Raw genomic sequence first — 25,763 nt, forward strand, 5'->3', positions numbered from 1 at the left:
TCCTGTGCCACCATAGAGCCGATCACACACGTCCTGTCACTGCTCATAGATAAAGCCCAAAATCCATGCCACCATGGACGCAACTGATGATAAGTACACACACCTACCTGTGTCATTACGCTCAACAACAGAGCATTGTGCCGTCATCCACCTGAGATGGGGTCATGGTAGGGGCACCAAGTACACATGTTATTGTGTACACAGTTGAAGTCATTTACAAAGAAGGACACATTCACTGCCAGTAAACACCCTTTTTGGGCAGGTCACTTGCACTGCACCGCAACACTACACAAAAACAGACATCTGCACATCTGAGGCACAGCAGCAGTGAAGGGTACACAAATTTTGTCACAAAACACCCACAACTCAGCAACGTTACATCTACAAATTCAACTGACACCCTCACATTGCACACATGTTATGGACTCTCCTTAAATTCAAAACACATAAAAATGGATGTGTCATGGAACACAAACACCACTCCCATTAAACATCCCTGGTTTGGACCCACACATCACCCAAATTGCAACAAAATGGAAGGACAATGGGATTCACAATAGCCAGAGAGACAAATATCTCAAGCTCACTTTGCAAACAAAAACTGCCCATAGGCATGGGGGCATCAGGAGCACTCAGGGAAGGATGCTGCACTTGGACATATCACAATTTGCACATGCCCCTAAAACAACATTTGCACATGAACTGGCCTTACATGTATTTCGGGGACAAACAATACTAGAGCCAAGTGACATGCCTATCTGCAGAATGTGGAAGTGCAAGTCAGGGAAGCACATACAATAGCAGCTGCATGGGCCATACACGTAGATGAAGTAGCAAGGCACGCACAACAAAATGGACACATGCATAGTCAAATGCAAACAAAGTCGCACAATAGAACACTCTCCATGCCTGCACAAACAAAACTCAATGCTGCGACACATGAGACAAATCTACAATCCATATCAGGGGGACAAGTCTAACCCCATGCCTGCTGACATTGGACAGCACAAGATGAAATGCTTACCATATCAAACAGAATGCAGTGTAATGACACCTCAATTGCATTAACAAACACATATTCATAATGCAACATTTGCCTTTGTCTTGGGTGACTTGAGCACTGCCCACAAAGTCAGATTTTATGAACAACCAGCAAATGAATCAGCAATCAGGCTGAAACACACACACCTGTAGGCAAACAACACAAGTTACTCTAGAACAACATATAGGGAGAAAAGGAATTGAAGGATAAATGTGTACCTAAAAACACATACTTGAGTTTATTAATAACAAAATGCATAACAGCAAAGGCCATTGGCCAGTCCATCAAATAGTCATTGCACAGTACTATTCTCACACTTGACTCCTAATACTGCCGGGGAACCTCCACAGGAAGGGGCATCAAGTGGGCAGGCAGGCACCTCAGGGATCATTCTTGGGGGGCAAGGGGTCGGTTTTGGGATGGGAGCATTTAGGTTTGGGAAGGGTGGACGATTTCTTAGGAGAGGTAGTCTTCTTCTTGGGGAGGGGTATGGGTGCTTGCAGAGGGGGCAGGTGTGACAGGGAGGGCTTCCTTGTAGAAAGGATGGGTTGGGATGTGGGGCGGGCCTCTTGGATTTGGGACAGGGGTAGAGGAAACAGAGGAAAGGGAATGGTCAAAAAGGAAACTATCCTTTGGAACACAGGACAGTCATGAGAAGGGGTTAGGGATTTAGAGGCTGATGGAGTGGTCATCTGGTGTGCGGGTGTAGATCTTTTAGGTGTGTACTTGTGTGAGGTATGCTATTGTTTGGGTGATGTCTGTTGTGTGTGAATGTGGGCATTTGCGTGTCTTGGGGGCTTGGAGGTGGAGGTGCTGGGTGATGGAGTGGTGGATGTGTGTGTGTGTCTGTTGTGGTGGTGTCTGCAGGTATGGTGGATATGGTGGATGTCTGTGTGTCTGTTGGGGTGGTGCCTGCAGGTATGGTGGGTATGTTCGATGTATCACTGCCTGCTGGGGTGGTACCTGTGGGTATGCTTGATGTGGTCTGTGGATTGGTGGGAGCACTGGGGTTTGTCTGAAGAAGTGGTGACCAATGTGTGTCTGTGGGTGTATTTTGAGTGCCTGAGTTTTGGTGCATCTCGTGGTGTTTGTGTTTATGTATGCTGCTTGTGAGTGTAGAGGTGGGTGCATGCAGATCTTTCTGTGTGCTCAGGATAGGTAGGAGAATGGGGGATTTGAATTTGGAATAGGAAAGTGGAAAGGGAACGGAATGTAGGGGGTGACTTGCTGCAGTCAGTGAGGAGGCCAGAGCCTGAAAAGATCTCTATAGGCCAGACATGTCACTATGAATGCCTTCCAGGAAAGCATTGGTCTACTGAAGTAGGCTGTCCAACCCCTGGATGTCATTCACAATGGCAGTCTGACCCACAGAGAAACTCCTCAGGAGGTCAATACCCTCCTCACTCAGAGAGGCAGGGGTAACAGGGGGTGGGGTGGAGGTGCCTGCAGCAAAGAACATGCCCACCCTCTTGAGTGAGTGGGCGCGGCCAACTGGGTGGGGAGCAACAGGGAGGGTGAGAATAGACCTGGGGGTGGAAGACCAGGATGGTGCAGCAGTATGTCCCGGTTGGTCCACAACCACTAGGGAGTGGCCACTGGAGGTAGAATCCGATTATGAGGATGGAGTTCCAGTCTCCTCTATGGCACTCCCCTCACCCTCTGGGTCACTGGGTCCCTCTGCGTCAGTGGTGTCTTGACACAGAGATACCATGAGCACATGCTTCACCACTTGGCTGTGTCCTGTCTCCTTCACTTGGCTGGACTGATGCTGGAAATGCAAAGAGAAATAGGGTCAACACATGTCCCTGATCACGCTTGAACAACAGCTCTGATTAGCAAAAATTACCATGATGTGAAGTAGGCCCCAGCAACAAACTCCACCAAAGTGGCCCCTACATGTACCATACCATAAACATGCAAGCCGTCTGAACTGTCAACAGTTGCCCACAGGAAAATCAGGATCTCAAACAACTAGGATTGCATGAATGAAGTTGTGCAATCACAGTAACCATTGAACAATTAGGAGACCACATCACTTTCAATGTTTTGCCTCATGGAGCATACCTCAGTTTCTTGTTGTAAAACAGTAGTAGCTCAATGTCAACTGCATTCCCACAGATCCCACACAATGTCATGCAGACAGTTGTCACATACACAATAACACAACAATAAGAAATGTTTCTCCCAGAACATGCGATGTTGCTGACAACAGTACAGTAGTCTGGAGAAGGTGACATGGACATACTGCTCTCACACAGGACACATATCCACTTCACCAAGTGAAATGTGTCTGAATGAAGTCATGGAGGTAGTACCAACATTGCTCTGCTATGCCATACATTTGTCATCGAAATGTACACTGTAGATATTGTGTGTAAATTGTCAGGGAGGTATGTCCCAGAAAATCCACACACAATGAATCAGCAAGCCACAGGGAAATCACCACTAATGTCTAGCACCCCTAAAATTACATACTCTGATTGCATCAGCAGAAGACATTAGTCCTTCGTATGTTGAAGAGGCACAGAGATTTGCAAGTACCTGTAGAAGGCCTTCAACATGTTGCCTAAAGGGAAGCTACACACTGTCTCCATTTTGGACCTGCAAACCCAGATGTCTATGGATAAATGGTTGTACCCAACCACATGTGATTTCAACATAACTGCAAGTCAATCCATGATGCATGCCAACAGCCAGGTTACAAACCTTCCCCATTTCACATGTGCAATGCACTTTGGGGCATTATGCTACATCAATGGCCTGGAAGTGCGCATTGTGGCAAACAAAAATCTAGTTTTACACATCTTGTCCCTCATTGCTACTGCAATTGTACATTACAAATGACATGCAATTATGGCTGAGGGTATGTATGAGCCTACAGTCAACGGTGACACAATCCTATCTGTGGCACCACATGAGATGTACTCACATTGCAAATGGCCTACTCCGCACGCAGGTTGGCATGCACATGTATGTAAGGGAATACAGGAATCATCCCATGAACATAGTTAGACCATGCATGAAACAGCAGCATACACATTTGTCAAAAGAGAAAGGGACACATACCAACATGTGGGTACAAGGAATGTTGGCAACAGTGATGGTACACAAATCAAATCCACGGACATTCCTCACTTACCAAGGGAAAGTATTGAACTGTAGCTGCACCCAAAGAACAATCTATGCTCTGTCAATTGTATGATGACCATTTTCACATTACAGACAGTAGTGAGGCACCAGCACCCATCACACGCTGAAGACAAGAAGCCTGAAGGTGGTAGATGCCAATGTACTCATTTAACCAGAAACATGGTTGAGGACAGTGATCCATCGCTTCCTTTCATTTGGTCTTTTACACTGAGTAGCAGTGGTCAGTTGCACAGAATTTACACCCACTACAACAACAAACACTACTACATTGATCAATGTACACAGCCATGTGTTGTCCCTGAGGAGCAAATTGTTTGTGGATTATGCACAGATGTGTCTTAGGTCCCTGGGCGAATAGGCAAGGCACATCAGGTTGCACCACATTATATATCTACACAAACAGTCAATCATCTACTGTGTCACATTTGGCACATCCCTAATAGTCAGGGGGAGATGTCAGAACATAACACATTAACATGCAATGTGACAGGCAGGATTATGCCTTATGCTCACCCCTTGTGGCTGCTGTGCGCCCTCAAACACCCATCAAAGTCTGGGTATGCCATTGCAAGGATGCAGGACATTAGGGGGGTCATGGTCCAATGTGGCCTCACCCACGTTGGGAGTACAACCCCAACTGGACCTCCACAATCTTCTCGGCCCAGCCTCCCAGGTCCTCCTACTTCTTGTGACAGTGGGTGCTCCGCTGGCTGTCGCAATGGCTCTCCATGTCTCATTCTTATTATGGGCATTTACCTGCATGGGTGCAAAAGACAAATCAAGAGGTTACATTCCCAAGTTTTGGTACAAATGGTTGAGTCACACAGATGTCGGAAACACCAAGCTAGAAATGTTCAATTGATTAGCTTACCACAAGTGTAAAGCATAGAAGCCCATTTGTACTGGGACATGACTGCAGACATATATATCCATCTGCAGACTAACCCATCACCATGCTCAGGGCCTACAATAACTAAGCAGGCCTACTAACATCAGATAGCCCATGCTCCAGCAACTTGTACTGTGATGTGAGCCACAATGAAACACTACACACATATGTGGCTTCTGAAGGGTAAACTCCTGAGACCAAATGGACAAACACATTCACACTCTGTGAGATTAACTCACTGCGTACAGCCCGACAATTGTGCAGACTTCATCCTTACAGTTGAGTGATGATGAAGGGGCTGACATGGTGGGTACAGAAAATGTGTTCCTTGTGCATGTGTGGACATGGGGCCTACCAAATGGAAATCCATGCCACTTCAGCAGGTGGGTTCTATGTTATGTACCTGTACCACAGAACACTCCTTTGGATATATGTATCTATTCTACAGAGATGGCATCCAACATACAAAGGTGTGAATTGTACACTTTCTGCTACAAGTTCAACCTACTGACTCACATAATATGGCCTCCCAGGAATCAACACCCTGTCTGCACTGTGGGACTGTCATCAGTGCAATAGGTCTGTACAGGACAAATCCGAATTTTGTGAAGGTGACACCAGAGTTGTGGGAGTACGGTGCCTGTCATGAGTCAAAGACACACATTGACAGTGATAAGTAATCAAATATGGACTACTTCTGGGATGTACCTTAGTACCCATTTTCTAATTTGTTCAACGGACTGAGGCATTCCGGGCAGGTTGTGCCATTAGAGCATCATTTTGTCCACATGCCAGGATCAACTGGTGTGAAGGGAGTGGGCACAATGCCACAGTTCCATTGCCACAATGACTCTCCCACAGCCTGGACTATGTCCCATAGTGGGAGATACATTTGACAGGCCCTGGTCTCTGCAGCCTGAGCATACAGAAAGTACATGTCAATCCATTTCCATCACTTCCATGCATGACTGTACATCAGTGGTCTCCAAACTTTTTAATGCCGCGTCCCCAGTTGAAAAATAAAAATCATTGTGCCCGACCACAGAATTTTTAACAATTATTTTATAAAGATGGCAATGTTTAAATATGTCCAGATGTATTTAAACATTGTAGTTAAGTATTGTAACTTTTTAAAAGTGTAATAACATGTTTCTGCGCATAAAAAACCCTCTGTGTAATGCTTCCTTTGGCCGGAGCCTGGCACCACCTCTAGGATCACTTGAGGCCCCCCTAAAGTGGCCCACCCCCCAGTTTGATGACCTCTGCTGTACATCATGTGGCCATCAGCAATTTTGCATGTGGTATGTTTGGCAACCTGAAGGACAGAGTGAGTCAGAATATGCCTTCCAGATTCCAGTTCAGCAAGGCCAGATGTGGATTGAATAGTTCTGTGGTAATATGTACATTGCTTACAAGATCCTCAAATGACTGACAAGAAGCATACATAGCTCATGCTGTCATGCACATACATGTTGTTTAACATTTACAACCACCGTAAAGAAAGAGAAGTCAATGGATGGCAGTAAAGTCTCCTTGCCTAGTTATGCGCATCCTCACAAGAAGGGTCTAGGACCTCAAAAAAATCACATATACAATGTAACTGAACTTAACAAATAGTATTGGCCACCAATACCTGTACTATGTACATCCCATTGATGCCACACAGACTGCAACAACAGCCACACAAGAAGTTTAACTGGCACACAGGGACACATTGTAGCCTTTGAGAAAGGAAAGGATGGTATCAAACAATATTAATTGTGCATATGAGATTCTTCCCTACTCCTCTGGTGAGCCATAGAGCAGCCCATGTAGGGTAGGACCTCATCAACAAGACTCTTCAGTTCCTCTATTGAGAAGGCAGGGGCCCTATCACCTGTTGGACCTGGCATGATTGCTCCCAAAGCCAGCACACAGCAGCTCAGTTAGTGCCGGTGTTCCTGGCAGCAGTATCAGGAGTCAAGGGGCTGAATGTGCACAACATGGCGGTCACATCCACCACATACATGGTCATCATCTCCAGCAGACACAGCCATTGGGCCACGAACACCACAGGCAACAACGTTAACCTATGGCTGTGTCTGCTGAAGTTGCAACTGCCTACTGTCCTGACAACTGCTGTAGGCACACAGGTGGTTCCAAATGGCCAGTACAGTAAGTCAGGCAGTGGCCATTTTGGCTGCCTGAAATGCTGAGTATGGCTTTATAAACTTATTCACACCTACAATATATTTTTTGGTGCATCACACACATCCTTATTCTGTCTTGTCATGTATGTCCTTCTACTCAACCACCAGTGTAGTTTATTGCAGGGAAAAGATGGCATTTGACAGCGGTGCATGGGCCACCACCGTTGATGGTCATTTTGGTGATTGGAATATACAGTCACAATTTGAGGGGCAATTGTGTGACTCATCTTTGAGTTTTGTACAAATCCATGTTGTGGACACGTGTTGAAAATCCTGGGGGCCACGTGTGACTGTTGTGTAGCTGTCAGCTCTGATGTGTACTGGGTGTCATGTCTATCCAGTCAGATATGGTTTGTCACATGATATTGTTGGCATGCATCACATGTTGCTGTGGACACATTGACTAATGTTCCAAATCAAGTCTTGTCACACATAGGTACCCTGCGAGAGGGAGGATGCAGCAACCTCCTGTCTACCGTCCACTGCCAGACCTTCAGACTATGGAACAATGCCATGTCATACAGCTATACCCTCTGAATAGGTAAACATTAGTGGAATTATCCGTCAGTTGGAACCAGATCTGATTCCAGCTATTTGTTATCCAGCCACCATACCAGTCATTGTAAAAGTCATATCAGTATTAGACTTCCTTGCAAAAGGGTCCTTCCAACATACAGTGGCCGTATATGCTGGTATGTCCCAGCCTATGTTCAGTCTGGTGTTTAAGGATTTCCTTTCAGCAGTGGTGAAACACATTGACAGCTATATCAGGTGCACCCGACGTGAGGATTTAGCCAATGTGAAGGCTGACTTTTATGGTTTTGCCCACCTCCCACATGTGGTGGGGGCCATTGTTGGTACACATGTTGTCTTGATGCCACTGCAGGCCACTCAACAAGTCCATCCCAACAAAAACAACTTTCATTCCATCAATGTGCAAGTTGCCAGTTTGGCTGATCTCTGTATCTCCCATGTCTGTACCCATTATCCGGATTCAGCGGTGATTCCTTCATAATGCTGAACAGCACCATACCCCAGCTGATGTCACAAATGTACCAGAAAGGGCCTGGCTGTACCAGAAAGGGCCTGGCTGGTTGGTAAGTCATGTCATTCCTGATTGTGTATGTGCAATGTCAGGTGCTACAATCATGAAGTGAGTGACTCATTGTTGCACTTATGTCCCATTCCTTGACAAGAGACTCTGCATATCCAAAGCATCCTTGGTTGTTGACATCGTTGAAGAAGCCAACTACACCAGGGGAAGACTGCTTCAATGAGGCCAATAGAAGGACACAGCAGCCAGTGGAGTGGACTTTTGGGTTCCCGAAGGACAGATTTTGCTTTCTGGACTGGACTGATGAAGCCTTCCTCTACTCACCCGGGAAAGTGTGGCAGATCACTGTGGCATGCTGCTTGTTCTATAACATTGCCCTGTGGAGAATATCCCATACATCCTAGAGGAGGGGGAGCCTGCAGTACCATTGGGTGAGACTCCTGAAATGCCAAGTGAGGATGAAGTGGTAAAGAGGATGGAGCTGCCTTGTGGAAAGATCTCATCAACAGCTACCTTTCATGAGTGCAACTATGTCATGTAAAGTCATAACTGTGACTGTATAATCAACTTTAGTTGTGAGAATGTGTGGAGTTGAGTGTTTTAGAAACAGCTAGGCAGCTAATACTCTGAAATATTCAGCCAAAGGCTGCTTGATAAGATAGCTTTTGACACATCCCACCTTGACGATGTTGCTTTGTTTGTGTCAGTGTCCTTACAATGTACTTTGTTTTCAAGTTGCTTGCTAAGAGACTTGTGTCATAGGTATGGTTTCAAGCATATATTCCTTGTTTTGTTCTTTGTACAGGTACCTTCACCATGGCATCTTCATGTGGGCATTTCAGAGTTGTAACATTGGCAGGTATCTGATGCTGTTCTGACATACAAAGTGGGCATGGACGGTTCCAAGTAATCTAGGTCACAGAGTTTGGATGTCTGAGACCTGTACCAAGACAGTTTGCACTGTGTTTGGGTGGAGGTACAGAAGTGCACATTGTATTTGTTTTATGTCTTGTGGTGGCCCTAATGTATCATGTGTGTCATCATGTGGTCTGAAAATAGGTAGTCCTAGCTTTTGACCAACTCATTTTTCCTTCACATTGGCTAACGTAGCTGTAGATGTGTTTCATCACTGCAGGCCACAGTGCCTGTGCCACAACACTGACATATGTTTGTGTCATACCACTGGATGCAAGTGCATTGGATTATGATGTCCCTGTGACCTAGGACTGTTGTACTGCCATCTGTCTGTATCTTGGATTATGTTATGTTGGATTACTTAGGTGTGGTAAGGCCCAAGCTGCTGACATCAACCATTTTAATGTTTGCCTATGCTACAGAACATAATCTGACAAATCCCTTTCTTTTGTTATCTGGGGGTCCGTATCTTGAAATATGTACATGGATTCAGTATGAGTCACTCATTCTGTTTTTTAAATGTCCAGGCATATTGACAGTCCATGTGCTGTACACTGGAATCAAATGTTTGCTTTGACCTGACACTTGTACTAATGTGTTGGTGTGTAATAGTTGTAATCCTGAGCTGCACACAGTGTACCTTCAACTTATCCTTGCTTGCACAAGTAGCTTGTGTCTTCATCATATGGTCAACATGGTCTTATATCTCTATAAAGCTAAATGTAACAATTAAGCAAGCAGACAATGAGTTTGTAATAGGTGAATTTACTACAAGGCCAATACAGAAAATACATTTTTGACAGAAAGTAACAAAATTGTACAGTGAAGGGGGTCAGTCAGGGTGAATGAAATCATTGGAGTAGATGCCACACCACTGGGAGTCCAAAGTCTTGAGTTCTCTTCTCATTGGAGATAGCAGATGGTTCAGAATCAGTCAAAGGAGTGAATGTGTTGTACACCAAGGAGGTCCTTTAGGAAGAGGTCACTTGCTGGCAGTGGTGGGTGTCTTACAATCTGCATCCCTGGATTATTTTTTGGACATCACTGCGTGCGTGGGAGGAGCTGCTGCTACAGAGGCAGAGGTGCCTTGTCTGGTTCTTCCTATGTCAGTGCCTCCCTTCCAGTGGCTGGCACCAAAGTGGATGTGCCTGATGTTGATGAGCCAAGGGAAGGGGTAGACTGGTGTTGCAAAGTCCTGCTCAGGGTGGTGTGATTGTCGCCCAGGACCCCTGTTAGGGAGGACATGTTGTTATTTGGGGCCTCCACCTGTTCCCGCTTGTCTCTGTGCATGTCCCTCTGTAACAGCTTGATTTATCAGGGATCTGTCAACACCTGGCCCATTACGCCTTGTGACTTATGATAGACCCCAAAGACATGGCTGATGGTGTCCTGGCTGACTGCAGCCTCAGTGGCCTCACTCTGCTGGCCCACAGCATCCCTCCCATGCACCCTACCCCCACAGGCCTGTGCCCTTGCCACGGGGGCCTTCTCCAACTTGTTCCTGGACCCTCATTGTCAGAAGTGTTGCCCTGCAACTCAGGATACAGGACTTAGGGGACACAAGTTGAGGGCTGAATAGTTGCCTGTGATGTTGAAGCAACTGGGCTGGGAGGTGTTGATGTCGGCACAGTAAGACTCACTGTTGCCATCTGGCCAGGTTGCCCAGATGGGCAAGAACTGTCCTCCACATCCAGGGATGTCTTCTTCACTGAGGGCTTCATTCAGGGTTGAAGTGGCAGTCTATTTTATGGCCTCTGTGTGCCCAGTGGCAGCCCGACCTGTTGATGTGAAACAGACAATGTTACTAGCTGTATTGTGACATCTACATCAAACAGTATAGTGTTGCAGTAAGCAGAGACCTTGTACAACTTTTATTTGCAGCTAATCCACATTTGGCAAGTAACTATGTTATTGGGTATATTGATATGACATGACTGAAGCATGCAAATTTATTGTGACTCAAGCAGCTGCTGAAATGTGCAAATCATTAGCACTTGGGTGGATGGTCTGAAAACGAAATCCTGCCACCAGTACAGACAAAACAGTGGCTAGGCAGATATGGCTTTGCCAATTAGGAGGCCTAGTTGAATGTGATTCATGCAAACCCAGGACTTTGATGTATATGTGACTGGAGTCATCATGTGCCTAGTACAGTATGAATGTGTCTGCTGCCATTACCAATCTGAAGATGTATTTTGAGGGCTTATGAATATTTGTTATACACACTGGGTAAGGTGTCATTCCTGTCCTCCAATATTTAATCTTGGGTTAGCAAGTCAAAACACAGCTATGTTGACAGATATGTCTGTGATTTGGACATGGTCTGTGCTTGATCAGTCCCAGGTGATTATAGTTCACTTGAGAGTTGACAAACAAGGGTATTTGGACAAGTGGCCACTGTGCTGGTGACTGGAGTTAGAGTTAAAGGGCCTATTGGGCTTTGCATTCATGTCAATCTCTCTACTACCCAACCCTTAGCAAATATTATTCTCCCAGGTAAGTACACTTCAATTGACAGTTGTCAAACAGGGGTTTTAGATGAGTGAACACTGGTCTGGAGTTTAGAGTTAGAGAAACAGTGCCTCTTGGGAGTTGGAGTCAGGTTATTCTCTCTACTTCATAAACTTGACAAACAGTATCCTTCCAGGTGAGTGAACTTCAATTGGGAGTTGCCAACAGGGTTCTTTGGACAAGTGAACCATGGACTGGTGTTTTGAGTTAGAGACACAAGGCCTGCTCGGAGTTGCAGTCATGTCATCTCTCCACTACACATAATATACACCTATTGTCCTCCCAGGTGAGTACACTTCAGGTGAGGGTTGAGGAATAGTGGTATTTGGACAAGTGACCACTGTGCTGGTTGATGGAATTATAGATACAGGGCCTACTGGCCTAAGCAACTACTACACACACTATACAAATGTTATGCTCCCAGGTGAGGGCACTTCCTTTGGGGGTTACCAAACAATAGTATTTGGACAAGCGAACAATGGGCTAGTGAGTGAAGTCACAGTAACAGACCCCATGTCCCCAGCAGTTATGTCACTCTCTTTACTACACTGACTATAAAAATGTGATCTTTCCAGGTAGGTATACTTCATTTGTGAGTTTCCAAACAGGAGTACTCAGACAAGTGAACACTAGTCTGGTATTTGGAGATATAGAAACAGTTCCTCCTGGGAGTTGCAGTCAGGTCACTTTCTCTAGTACACACACTATACGAATTAGGCCTGGGCACAATGTCTGGAGAAACATTGCGCAAAACTCTGTGAATCGGAAACAAACTCCGCTGTGCAATGTGAAGTTCTGCTAGCAGGCGGAGTTCTCTGTTGCACCCGTTCGCATTGAGTTTGATGTCAAACACAATGCAAAGTACGTACTCATGTTCAAAATCACACAAGGACAGCACCATGTGGTTCACATGGGCGCAGCCATCTTGTTTTTCACTGTGTTTATGGTGCTGGACCTGTTTGTTTCATCCTGCATCAATATTTGCAATACTCCACCCTTATACTCAATCTACCCCTATTTTTTATTTATTGTATTAGTGTGTCTTTTTGTGTCTGATTATTTTTACGTTTTTTTAAATGTTTTCTGTGACTTTTTGTATTTTTGATTTTTCCCCTATTTCTTCCTTCCTTCTCTTCCTGTTTCCTTTTTCTATTCTTCACCCTACCCCATTCAGCACTATGGCAGAGCAGGAGAAAAGTGTCTGGTTACCTTGTGGGTGGCACCCCCATCAAAGGGTGCAGTCTCAACCCATCTTTAGTGACGAAGGGGTGGCACCACTGTTTTTTTTATGTGCATATGTACCTCTGACCTGATTTCGGTCAAGAGCTCGCTCCCCCACGTCCGCAGCACCACCTTGCTGTGTCCGTGTCCCTGACCCCCCCCCCACGCTGCTGCTAGCGTGTTCGAGGCCATCCTCCACCCGCAGGCATCCACCTGCGCCTCATCCCTGGTGTCTAGTGGGCTTCTGGTAAGCGTCTCTAGACTCGTGAGCATTGTGCCATTTTCACCGTATTTGTGACTGTATTCTGTGTCTTGCTTTATTGTGCCTTTTTGCTCCATTTGCTTCCATTTGTGCTTTTTTGGCTGTTTTGTGACTCCTTTTTGCCCCTTGTGTGCTCCCCTTAGCTGCGTTTCCCCGCCGCTGCCTCCCTGCGGCCCGCCCTCCTCGCGCCCCCATTTGCCACTCCCTCCCGCCTCACAGCTGCTCCTCTCTCCCCCTCCCTTCTTAATGGCTGGCGCTGCGCATCGAGGGTGAGCGACCTCTGACCAGATTTCGGTCAAGAGCTCGCTCCCCCACGTCCGCAGCACCACCTTGCTGTGTCCGTGTCCCTGACCCCCGCTGCTGCTAGCATGTTCGAGGCCCTCCTCCACCCGCAGGCATCCACCTGCGCCTCATCCCTGGTGTCTAGTGGGCTTCTGGTAAGCGTCGCTAGACTTGTGTGCATTGTGCCGTTTTCACCGTATTTGTGACTGTATTCTGTGCCTTGCTTTATTGTGCCTTTTTGCTTCATTTGCTTCCATTTGTGCTTTTTTGACTGTTTTGTGACTCCTTTTTGCCCCTTGTGCGCTCCCCTTAGCCGCGTTTCCCCGCCGCTGCCTCCCTGCGGCCCGCCCCCCTCGCACCCCCATTTGCCGCTCCCTCCCGCCTCCCAGCTGCTCCTCCCTCCCCTTCCCTTCTTAATGGCTAGCGCTGCGCGTTGAGGGTGAGTGACCTCTGACCTGATTTCGATCAAGAGCTCGCTCCCCCACGTCCGCAGCACCACCTTGCTGTGTCCGTGTCCCTGACCCCCACCCACGCTGCTGCTAGCGTGTTCGAGGCCCTCCTCCACTCGCAGCCATCCACCTGCGCCTCATCCCCGGTGTCTAGTGGGCTTCTGGTAAGCATCGCTAGACTCGTGTGCATTGTGCCGTTTTCACTGTATTTGCGACTGTATTCTGTGCCTTGCTTTATTGTGCCTTTTTGCTCCATTTGCTTCTATTTGTGCTTTTTTGACTGTTTTGTGACTCCTTTTTGCCCCTTGTGCGCTCCCCTTAGCCACGTTTCCCCGCCGCTGCCTCCCTGCGGCCCGCCCCCCTTGCGCCACCATTTTCCGCTCCCTCCCGCCTCCCAGCTGCTCCTCCCTCCCCCCTCCCTTCTTAATGGCTGGCGCTGCGCGTCGAGGGTGAGCGACCTCTGACCTGATTTAGGTCAAGAGCCCGCTCCCCCACGTCTGCAGCACCACCTTGCTGTGTCCGTGTCCCTGACCCCCGCCCACGCTGCTGCTAGAATGTTCGAGGCCCTCCTCCACCCCCAGGCATCCACCTGCACCTCATCCCTGGTGTCTAGTGGGCTTCTGGTAAGCGTCGCTAGACTCGTGTGCATTGTGCCATTTTCACCGTATTTGTGACTGTATTCTGTTCCTTGCTTCATTGTGCCTTTTTGCTCCATTTGCTTCCATTTGTGCTTTTTTGACTGTTTTGTGACTCCTTTTTGCCCCTTGTGCGCTCCCCTTAGCTGCGTTTCCCCACTGCTGCCTCCCTGCGGCCCCGCCCCCCTCACGCCCCCATTTGCCGCTCCCTCCCACCTCCCAGCTGCTCCTCCCTCCCCCCTCCCTTCTTAATGGCTGGCACTGCGCGTCCGAGCAGCGGACGCGCGCAGCGGGCGCGCCGCTGGCGCGCCTCTGGCGCACCAGAGGCAAGCCCGTCTGTGCCAGTTCGCGCATGGACCGTGCCCAGCACCACCCCTTGTGGTCCGCACGACCCCCGCACCACCAGATGCCGCTACTCAGCCAACCATCTCATCGCCCTCAACCCCGGCTGCTCCACAACATGCTTCCAGGTCTCACCAAAGTACACCAAAGGACCCTTCTCCTGCCGCGCCTGCAACTTCACCTGCGACAGAACAAGGAAACCTGCAACAACCGGCACAAACCACCTCCACTGCATACTCCTCAACACACGCTCCGCACGCAAGCACGCCATTGAGCTCTGGGACCTGCTCAACACCACCTCCCCAGACGTAGCCTTCCTGACCGAAACCTGGTGGAACGACTCCTCAGCACCTGACATCGCCATAGCCATCCCGGACGGCTACAAGATCACCAGAAGGGATCGCCCCAACGGAATCGGAGGAGGAATAGCCATCGCCCACAAATCCACCCTCAAAATCCACACCCACACGGACCTCCAAACACCTACACTTCCGGATCCACACTGACCCCAACACCACCCTCAGGGGAACGCTCATCTACAGACCCCCAGGACCACGAGCCCCCATCACGTTTACAACAAAGCTGACTCTACCATCACCCCCCAACTTCGAAAGGTCATCAACTTATGCTTCAAAACCGCAACTTTCCCGGAAAGCTGGAAGCACGCCTAAATCCACGCCCTCCTTAAGAAGCCCAAGGCAGACCCCAACGACCTCAAAAACTTCCGACCGATCTCCCTGCTGCCTTTCCCGGCGAAGGTCACCGAGAAGATCGTCAACGCTCAGCTTACCCACCACCTCGAGGACAACTCCATCCTGGACTCCTCCCAGGCCGGTTTCAGACGCAACCACAGCACCGAGACAGCTCTCCTTGCCGCCACAGATGACATCAGACAGCAAATGGACAACGGCGAAACATCAGCCCTCATCCTCCTGGACCTATCCGCAGCCTTCGACACGGTCTGCCATCACACCCTGTTAACGCGCCTCCACGAAGCGAGAATACAAGAAAAAGCCCTCAACTGGATCTCCTCATTTCTCTCCGGCAGAACCCAGAGAGTCCGCCTCCCAGCCTTTCGCTCCGAAGCCACCAACATCATCTGCGGCGTACCCCAAGGCTCCTCACTGAGCCCGACGCTGTTCAACATCTACATGGCCCCCCTCGCACAACTGGCCCGTCAGCACAACCTCAACATTCTATCTTACGCCGACGACACCCAGCTCATCCTCTCCCTCACCAAAGACCCACACACTGCCAAAGCCAACCTCCACGAGGGAATGAAGTCCATCGCCGAGTGGATGAGATACAGCCACCTGAAGTTGAACTCCGACAAGACGGAGGTCCTCATCCTCGGACGCACCCCCTCCGACTGGGACAACTCCTGGTGGCCCACCTCGCTGGGAGCCTCGCCAACGCCAGCCAACCACGCACGCAACCTTGGTTTCGTCCTCGACTCCGCCCTCACCATGTCCAAGCAGGTCAACGCAGTTTCCTCCTCCTGCTACAACACCCTCTGCATGCTCCGTAGAATATACAAATGGATCCCGACGGAAACCAGAAGAACGGTGACCCAGGCCCTAGTCAGCAGCAGACTAGACTACGGCAACGCACTCTACACAGGCATCCCAGAAAAAAACACCTGGAACACCCTCCCGACCTCCCTGCGACAGACCCAGGACCTTGTCACCTTCAGGAGACTTCTTAAGACCTGGCTCTTCGACCAGTAGCAGCACCCCCCCTTCCAGCACCTTGAAACCCTAACGGGTACGTAGTGCGCTTTACAGATGTTGTGATTGATTGATTGATTGAGCACCATCTCCTCTCCATGCTGGCAGCAGGCAGCAGGACTGGGAGAGGTTACACCCTGCGTTGGGATAGGGTGCACTGGTATCAGGGCCACCACCCAGGTCCAGTGCAGTACCCAGCAGCTGACCCACCTCTGGGTGGATATATTGGACCATGAGCAGGACCTACTCGACCTGTTAGGCATTAAGATTCCAGGGCTTGGTGAGTATTATATTTTCATTGTGTTTGTGTTCTACAATGCTCACTTTTTCCAAATAGCATGCAGCTTCCACTCAGGGTAAGTTATGTTTAGTTTATGGTAAGAATATTATTTATTATGTGATCCAGTTAGAGTTAGGCAGGTGTTCGGCGCTACATCATCGTACTTGTAGGCACTCACTTTGGCTGATTATTTAAGATGCCATTTTAATGTAGAGTCCTCTAGCCTCCTGTTTCATACTGGTGAATTAGTGATATCAGTGAGTTAGCGTTCTCTGTAACTTTATAGCTCATACAGTCCCAATCAATTTCACTGTGATGTGAGTATGCATGCATTGAAAAAAAAAGAGAGATTGAGTTGGGGGGCGGAGCTTGCTGACCTGCAAGATGGCCACGAACTGAAAGAGCTCTGCCGACCGCCAACAATCCGTCACAATCCTGTAGTCCCAGAGAGCTTATTAAAAACTCCAGTTGCTTCTGGCTTAGCAGGAGAGATAGTAAGTTTGCAATCCTGGCGCTTACAGTGATTAAGTGCCCCGGATCGCTGAAAATGGGATGCGGACGATGTGGTTGGGTGGGGCCCATCGTATGTGGTCGCTGTTTCTCCTGTACACCCTGGTGAGGGCCGGGGGTGCAGGCTCTGTTGTTCGGCCCGCCTGGTGACGGGGCCTGCTGTTGGGGCTCCCTGTCACCGGGACGCTGCTGGAGTGGGCTGACTGATGGTGCCCAGTGTGCCAAGGCCCAAATGGAGTGGAAGCTTGTGGGTCTGGCAGGGAATGCTGAGCCACGCATGGCAGAGTTGTTGTAGCGGCTGGGCTAGCGGACCTGTTGCGCGCTGGCTGGTGTCACCATCGCAATGGGGGTACAACTCTTAAAAACCACCACACACACTTGCTCATAATCTCATGACTATACATGCTCTCCTTCTTTTATACTTGCCCCACATGAAATTGGAATGGTGTGCATGGTTCTTCTTGAGCAGGGACAGAGGAGCGCTATTGTCATTGCAGAAAATGGGTGTTGAATCGATGGAGAATTTGTTTCAGGAAAGGGTAACACCAACCTGGGAATCCTTTACGGAGCAGATGGAAACAACTTTGCCACTTTTACACTCTGAGTACTATATGCATGCAGTCCATGACCTTCTGGGTGATGGGTTGCAAGAGCCGCTAGATATCCAAGCGCTCACCTTGATTATAGAAGAGACTTTGCGTAACAAGTTGGTATCCAGACTGTACACTTGCATTCAGGATGCACGTAGGCCAGGCCTAAAGAAGGCCAGGTTGGAGTGGCAAAGATACATTGATTTAGTGCTTACAGATGCACAGTGGCAGGATTGTTGTTCTGCGATTCGCTCCATTTCCCTTAATGAACAGCACAGATGAATACATTTTAAATACATAAACCGGACATGCCATACACCTAGTTGGTTACACAAAAATGGGTTACTCCCTGCGGCTGATTGTCTGAGATGTGGTGTGGGGGAGGCGGGCTTCCTACATGTGGCATGGATTTGTCCTGGGATAGAGAGCTTTTGAGCACGTGTGTTCGGAGAGCTAAATGAAATTAAGAGGTTTGAGCTGTCTGCTACATCTCTACTGGCCCTGCTTGGTTATGATATAGATGTGGATGGGGAGGTCAGGAGATTGATGGTGATGGGCCTTCTTCTTGGTAAGTGCAGAGTAGCTATCAAATGGGATTGTGGCCAGCTGCCCACCTTAAAGGAATGGCATGCTGATATGATATACTGCAACACTCAATCAGATACATAGAATGACCTGATCCCACCAAAGAATCGGCCATGTAACTATTGGGTTCTATATCAAATGTACTTGATCGGCAAGGAAACGGATAAGCCAGAGGGTATTGGTTAATATGGTTGTGCATGGCACTTCTGAATAGATGATGTTCTTTAATGTATTGTATAATGCTACATGTCACTAATGCATTTAGCAGGGTTTTTTACACATTGGCCTGTAGACGACTGTTGAGGATTATGAATAGTTAAGCATCAACCCATGTTTATGCACCGTTTCTATTGTTGTGACATCAAACTGCGAGTACTCTGAAACATGACATGTTGAAATATAGTAATTGATGCATGTTACAATTGTTGTATGATACTGAAAAATGTAAAAAAAAAATGTATTGAGTTAGTCCATCAAGGGGGTTGAGAAATGAGAATAGAATGAAAGATCATTCACTGCAATGCATTAGTTCCAAATGTAATTTGTGCTAAGGAAATTGTGAATAGGGATTTTAGGAGTATTGCAAACTCAACAATAGTTGATCATACTAGTACCAAAGGCAATCTGATTTAAGTACAATATTATTGCATTTGCCTGTTATATAATAATTTTGTGGAGATTAACGGAGCAACCAATGCATTTTTTTTAATCTTTATTTTTTCCATCACCACCCAAGGACAAGAAAAGGGGAACTACACCAACCGGTCCGGCAGGAGCTGGGGAGGCACCGAACACCAGGGCCAATGCTGATGGCTCTGCTCATCCCAGTAAGTCCTCTTATTTAATATTAATATTATTAACTTTTCCCTAACTTTTACCTCTCCCCACTTTTCTACTAGTTCTAATTTTGCCTTGTTTACTTTTTAATACTGTCTGCCTTTTTTCCAACTCCCCTTTCCAAGTTTTGTTTAATTCTTGTTATCCCTGTATTTTTTTTCTGTCTTTCATTGACCATTTAGTATTCCACCCCTTCATTGCTCTTCAATGATTCTGGGTCATCGTCAATCATAGGCTATATCTGTGCCCCTCTAATATGCAAAGCTTTTGGTTGGCTTGACTACCTGGCTTTTCTAACATTACAACAAAATGCCCAGAGTGATATTTTTGATAGAAGATACTACAGTGCAAACCGAACTGTGATGATGTATTGAGGTTGCATTTGTTTGATTAAAAAAAGTTAAGAAGCGGAGGTATACCTGGCATCTAAAAAAAGGATACTGTTTTTTTTTCTCACCACACCAACTAGTACGACCAGTGGAGTTGGCTCAAGTTCCCCCGCTGCAGGAGTGGATGGAGCAGGGGGAGAAGTGGTGTCAGGGATGGGCGATGGTAAGTGACATTGCTTGCTTATTGACAATTACTATTGTACACTAGGGCGTTGTTGCGATCAGATTCACTCACCCCGCACATTACAGCTACAGTAGTAGTTGGGTTACTTATAGCCTCTTCTATCTGAAACTCAGCAAAAGCACACATAGGGGGTCATTCCCACCCTGGCGGTAAATACCGCCAGGGCCGGGGACCGCGGGAGCACCGCCAACAGGCTGGCGGTGCTCCCTTGGGCATTCTGACCGCAGCGGTTCGGCCGCGGTCAGAAGAGGAAGCGGTTTTCCGCTGGTTTTCCACTGCCCTGGGAATCCCCCATGGATTCCGACCCCCTCACCGCCATCCTGTTCCTGGCGGTTCCGCCCGCCAGGAACAGGATGGCGGTGAGGGGTGTCGTGGGGCCCCTGGGGGCCCCTGCAGTGCCCATGCCAATGGCATGGGCACTGCAGGGGCCCCCGTAAGAGGGCCCCACTTTGTATTTCAGTGTCTGCATTGGCGACACTGAAATACGCGACGGGTGCCACTGCACCCGTCGCACATCCTCCACTCCGCCGGCTCCATTCGGAGCCGGCATCCTCATGGAGGGCTGTTTCCCACTGGGCTGGCGGGCGGCCTTTTGGCGGTCGCCCGCCAGCCCAGTGGGAAACCCTGAATGACCGCCGCGGTCTTTTGACCGCGGTACGGTCTTCTGGCGGTTCCCTCCAGGCGGGCGGATCCCGCCGCCCGCCGGGGTCAGAATGACCCCCATAATGTGAGCTAAAATTTATGGCTTAATGGAAATGTGAAAGGATAGAAGTTAAAAGAAAGGATGGGTGAAAAGAGTGAAATGAAAGGATGTGCAGATTGCTGAAAATATTTTGTGCGTGAGTACTGGGTAAATGGATGGATGGGTGAAGGGATGATTGCAAGACAGGGTGGATAGTGGGTACTGAATGGATGGAATTAAGATTGTGAATTTGGGTGACAGACTGGAAGAGAAAAAGTAAAGCTTAAATCATGGTGGCTATGGGTGTATATAGTAGTAAGAATGAAAGGATGGTTGCATAATTGCTTGGATAAATAAAGAAGGGAGCTCTTCTGTGGAGGGACAGCCTTAGTTCTCAGTGACCGCTTATTTTTCTGTTTTATAATTTATGATTATCAAAGCTATCATTAAAAGTGTATTTTAAGAGGTATTTTAATTTGTGTTCTAATCCCTTAACTCACTTTATCTGTTAAATGAGGCAGATATGTATGCCATCATCATTCATCAACCCCCCTGCCCGTGGCATTTTGCCACCCATGACCAATTTATTTTACGCCTGTTAAGATTTTTTCCTTTAGACTTTCGCTACACAGCTTAGGCACATGATGAATTGATGATCAGTGATGCCTCTCTATTCTTCTGTAGCAAACTCTCTACCTACATGCCTAATCCCTTTGACTTACTTTACAGTACAGTAAGTTAAGTTTCTTTAGTTTCCTTACTGGCCAGCAAATTAATTTGTTGGAAAGAATTTGTGATGGTGGGTTAGGCCATTGAGTAAAGTGGGACTAGTAAGTCCTCGATTTGATTTCAAGTTTGGCGTAGGGCATACTATGTGACGAACTTGCCAAATACAATCTATATAACTCATTATTTTCCCTGTAGTGCAGTGCATTGTTTTCCCTATCATCTACTTACGGCAGACAGGATAAATATGTCTATATTTTATACATGACATGTGTGACGTATCTCATTTATTTATCTGCCTCTTTGGAGTCAGGGTAGAAACTAAGGGGGTCATTCTGACCCTGGCGGTCTCTGACCGCCAGGGTCGCGGATGACTGAAGCACCACCAACAGGCTGGCGGTGCTTCAAAGGCCATTCTGACTGCGGCGGTAAAGCCGCGGTCTGAAAACCGGGTCCGGCAGTTTCCCGCCAGATTTCCCCCGGCTGGCCAAATCCGCCAGGGCAGCGCTGCAAGCAGCGCTGCCCAGGGGATTCTGACCCCCTTCCCGCCAGCCTGTTTCTGGCGGTTTTTACCGCCAGGAACAGGCTTGCGGGAACGGGTGTCCTGGGGCCCCTGGGGGCCCCTGCACTGCCCATGCCAATAGGTAGCGCCCGCCGGCCCAGCGGGAAAGTTGGAATGGCCCCAGCGGTCTTTTGACTGCGGGCGGCCAACTGGCAGTTCCCTCCAGGCGGGCGGCAACCGCCGTCCGCCGGGGTCAGAATGACCCCCTAAGTGAAAGACATTTGGGGAAGAGCATGCCATTGGAATTAAAGATAGATAATTGTCAGCTACAGACTGTAGCAAAGTACTTGAAGCGCTGGCTATTATGCCTGCAATTATTTGGCCGAACAACTTGTACTTAATAGTGCATAATGTCTTAGTCATCCTAAATGAGAGGTAATTCATTTTTATTTTCTCATTATATGTGTCTGCTTAGTTGCGAGAAAAGTCTTTAAAAGAAAAACAATGAAATCACTGTGTTTTTTAATCTGGTGTTATTATGCCTTAATTCTTTTCTACCAGACAGCCACTGCTTTTTCTATGAGGCATGTGTAGATAAACAAATAACAGTGCCCTGTGACTCTCCTAATCATAATCACATCAAATTCCAATGTCTCGGGGGACCAACAATGTAGTGCTACTCTGTCACCCACTGCCTAACATTTGAAGAATTGTTTGTTCAGAGCATTTTTTACAATTTGCCTTTTGATTCTTCTTTTTTCTTGATATAGCTACTACTGCTTGATGACCACCACCAACCAGGCAGGAAATAGCAGCCCGTCTGTGGCAGCAAAGGCTGGGGAACATCCAGGCTGAATAGAGGCGGCTGGAAATCCTGGAGAAGAAAGAGGCCAAAACAGCTGCCTTGGACGCAGGACCAAGCAGAGCAGCACACCAGCCCCCAGCCTCTCAGCCAGTATATCACAGGTGCTTTCCTAGAAGTCAAGGTCCCTGACTGCACCTGCTGCTTCACATTTCCGCTCGAACAGGGCATTATTTAACCATATCCTGAAGCAGATGGACCTCAGAAAGAGCCGACTTGCCAGCATTGAGCACAGCCAGAACGAGCTCCAAACCCATATTGACAGCGTCCTATTTTAATCCCTTTTATTCATTTTTGTGTTTTGGTGAGAGGGACTTGTTGTTGGTGGAGAGGGTGGGGAGGGTTTGGGATGGACTTTCGTTGGACTTTTTGGGGATGGAGTTATTTGTTCGGATAGAGGGGTGGGACTGTCGCGGGTGGAGATGTTTTTTTTTCTATTTGTGACTAATTAAAGGGGATACTTTTTCTTTTACTTCATTTGCACCTCAAATCTTTATTTTGGTGTTTTAGACTTTTAGTTTGCACTGCTGTCTTTTAGTTCTTGTAGTTTGACTCTTGCTCTAGGCAAGACTGCTGGTTAAAGGATAACGGTACATTTGTTTGTTGGTGACTATGCCAATCCTACAGCAAGTCGCAACTGCCGACCTAACCCTCCCTGCTCACAAGCAGTACCTTACCAACAACCCAAACAGTAAAAGGTGATTTGTGGCAGCCTTTACGCATGGGCTCAAAAGTGTGACATCCCACAGAGTGTTGTGGTTAAACGGAGATTACCTCTTTCTCACATAAACAACATGTCTCAATCAAACACACAGGCAATGAAGGAGATGCAGTAAAAGCTTAATAGGTTTTTATTAATGTTACTGTAATCTACGAAAAAATGCATGGGCTGCAATGATAAGAATATGAACAGTGTAAGAAACATAATTGTGAAGACAAGAGTCATTAGTGCAAAGACTCCCACCATCTTGCAAAAACATAAAATGACATTAGCTATGATAGATGTCCCAATACCCTATCATGATGAACCTAACCCCTAACCTAAAGAGAGCTAGGTGTGATAAACCTAATCTGCCAATATTGTGTCCATGAGAAGAGCCCCCCAACCCTTGTTACCTTGGAATGAGGTCGTTATATCAGACTGCGTGGGGACACGAAGACTAGGCCAGCGTCAAGGCGGCATGCAGCATCAATAGCATTGATGGCATCTGGTAGGAATCCCTCTGACTGTCTGTGTGAGATGTATTTATACAGATCTGATAAGTCCCCTGACCTAGGTCTGGCCCCAAACAATATATAACAAGACATGCTTTGGGCGGCAATTTATATAAACAATTCCCTCTAAGGCGAAAAGAGGGAAAGTACCTAATGTGAATACCTACAGTTTGTTTATCTTTGTCACTTGATAGTGATGCCTTAGCGAGGTGGCACTGATAACGTGAAACTAAAACATTGGCCTAAATAAAAACAATGTGGCCATCTTGAAAGATATAATTAAATAATTGCACTAAAACAGAGCAACTGAATAGGGTAAAAGTCACTGGGTGATGGGGACAGGAGTCTACAAGGCAGAAGGCTAAACTAACTCCTGCTTCCCATTAAAACAAGATAGGATTTACTAAATAGTGCAGCCTGTTTTTTTTCCTCTGCAAAAAGAAAAGCATATCTCATTTACTTATACCCTTGCCCTATTGCCCTCTGCAACTATAAATTGACCACTAGGGGATGATTGCTCTTGCCTGATCTGCCTACAAAAACCTAGTACACACAGACAATGCCTTCTTCAGTAGGAATTATTTACTAACTAAGCAAGTTCTCTTCAATCCATAGTTCTTCTCTTAGCAGAATAGATGAAGCAGGAGAGTCTTCTTACTGCAGGGTTTTTTCTAAAGAGGAATCGTAAGATGGTGGTAGAGGTAGTAGTAATAGAAGGTTTGCGTGCTGATAGGGAAAACAGAAGGTGCCAGTCACACCTACGTAAACTTCAACTGCAGGATTAATTAAAGTGTTATCCATCTGTCAACTAGATTGAAAGCCAACAGCAAGTTAGTGGGTCATATATCATAGATTTAGGAAGACTGAGACCAGACTACCACAATGACAACATTGGACCTACAAGAAAGAAGACAATATGATAAGGAAATCTAGCAATATCAATTTCTTCTGAGCAATGGTAGGGAGCTATAAAACTAAATTTAGGAAATTAGATCATGGAATAAGGAGAAGTGGGCTCAGACTCAAGAGTGGTGGGACCAGATTAAGCATTTATGGAACACACACACAAAACATGAATGATGATGTTGGTGGGGCCAGTGAGTAATATTGTTTAGGTGATAGAAGGTTAGATGGTCATTCAGTGAGTTGGTGTTGCTTTCACCACATCCACCCCGCAAGTGTGTGATTCCTTTATGGTGTAAAATTAGGTCATACCTCAATAAATGACACAGCCCTGGGGAAGAGGGTTAGGGCTCGATGAATGTATGGAAAAGAGGATTTGGGGAAAGGTGCGACAAAAACAAACACTACACAAAAGAAATCACAACAGTGTTCATTGGGGGCTGAGCAGCACACAATCATCAATCTGTTGTAGAAGGAAATGAAGCAATAAGTATGACACAGTTCAGTTAAATGGTTAAATGCATTGCAAACAGTCTTTCTGCCCCAGAAAGACCTCAGATAGTAAACCCTAAGTGTTATGTTTTCTAGTTTTGAAATATGGAAGAGTGAATGTAACCTACCCAGTCCTAAACATTATGATTGTTAAAAGGAAAATGATACTGTATTTTCAGATTGGGTGATACATCTCTATTCTTATTTAAATGTCCGTCACTCTTGGGTGTTTGTCTGAACCTGCCTGGTAGGTAAGGTGGAGTCTTGAGCTTTTCCCAAGTTTTCTGTGCCGGAGAGGACTAGGAGAAAGTCTGCATATTGAAAGATACAGTAGCTGT

Source organism: Pleurodeles waltl, chromosome 5, assembly GCF_031143425.1.
Source record: "Pleurodeles waltl isolate 20211129_DDA chromosome 5, aPleWal1.hap1.20221129, whole genome shotgun sequence".
NCBI classification, from domain to species: Eukaryota; Metazoa; Chordata; class Amphibia; order Caudata; family Salamandridae; genus Pleurodeles; species Pleurodeles waltl.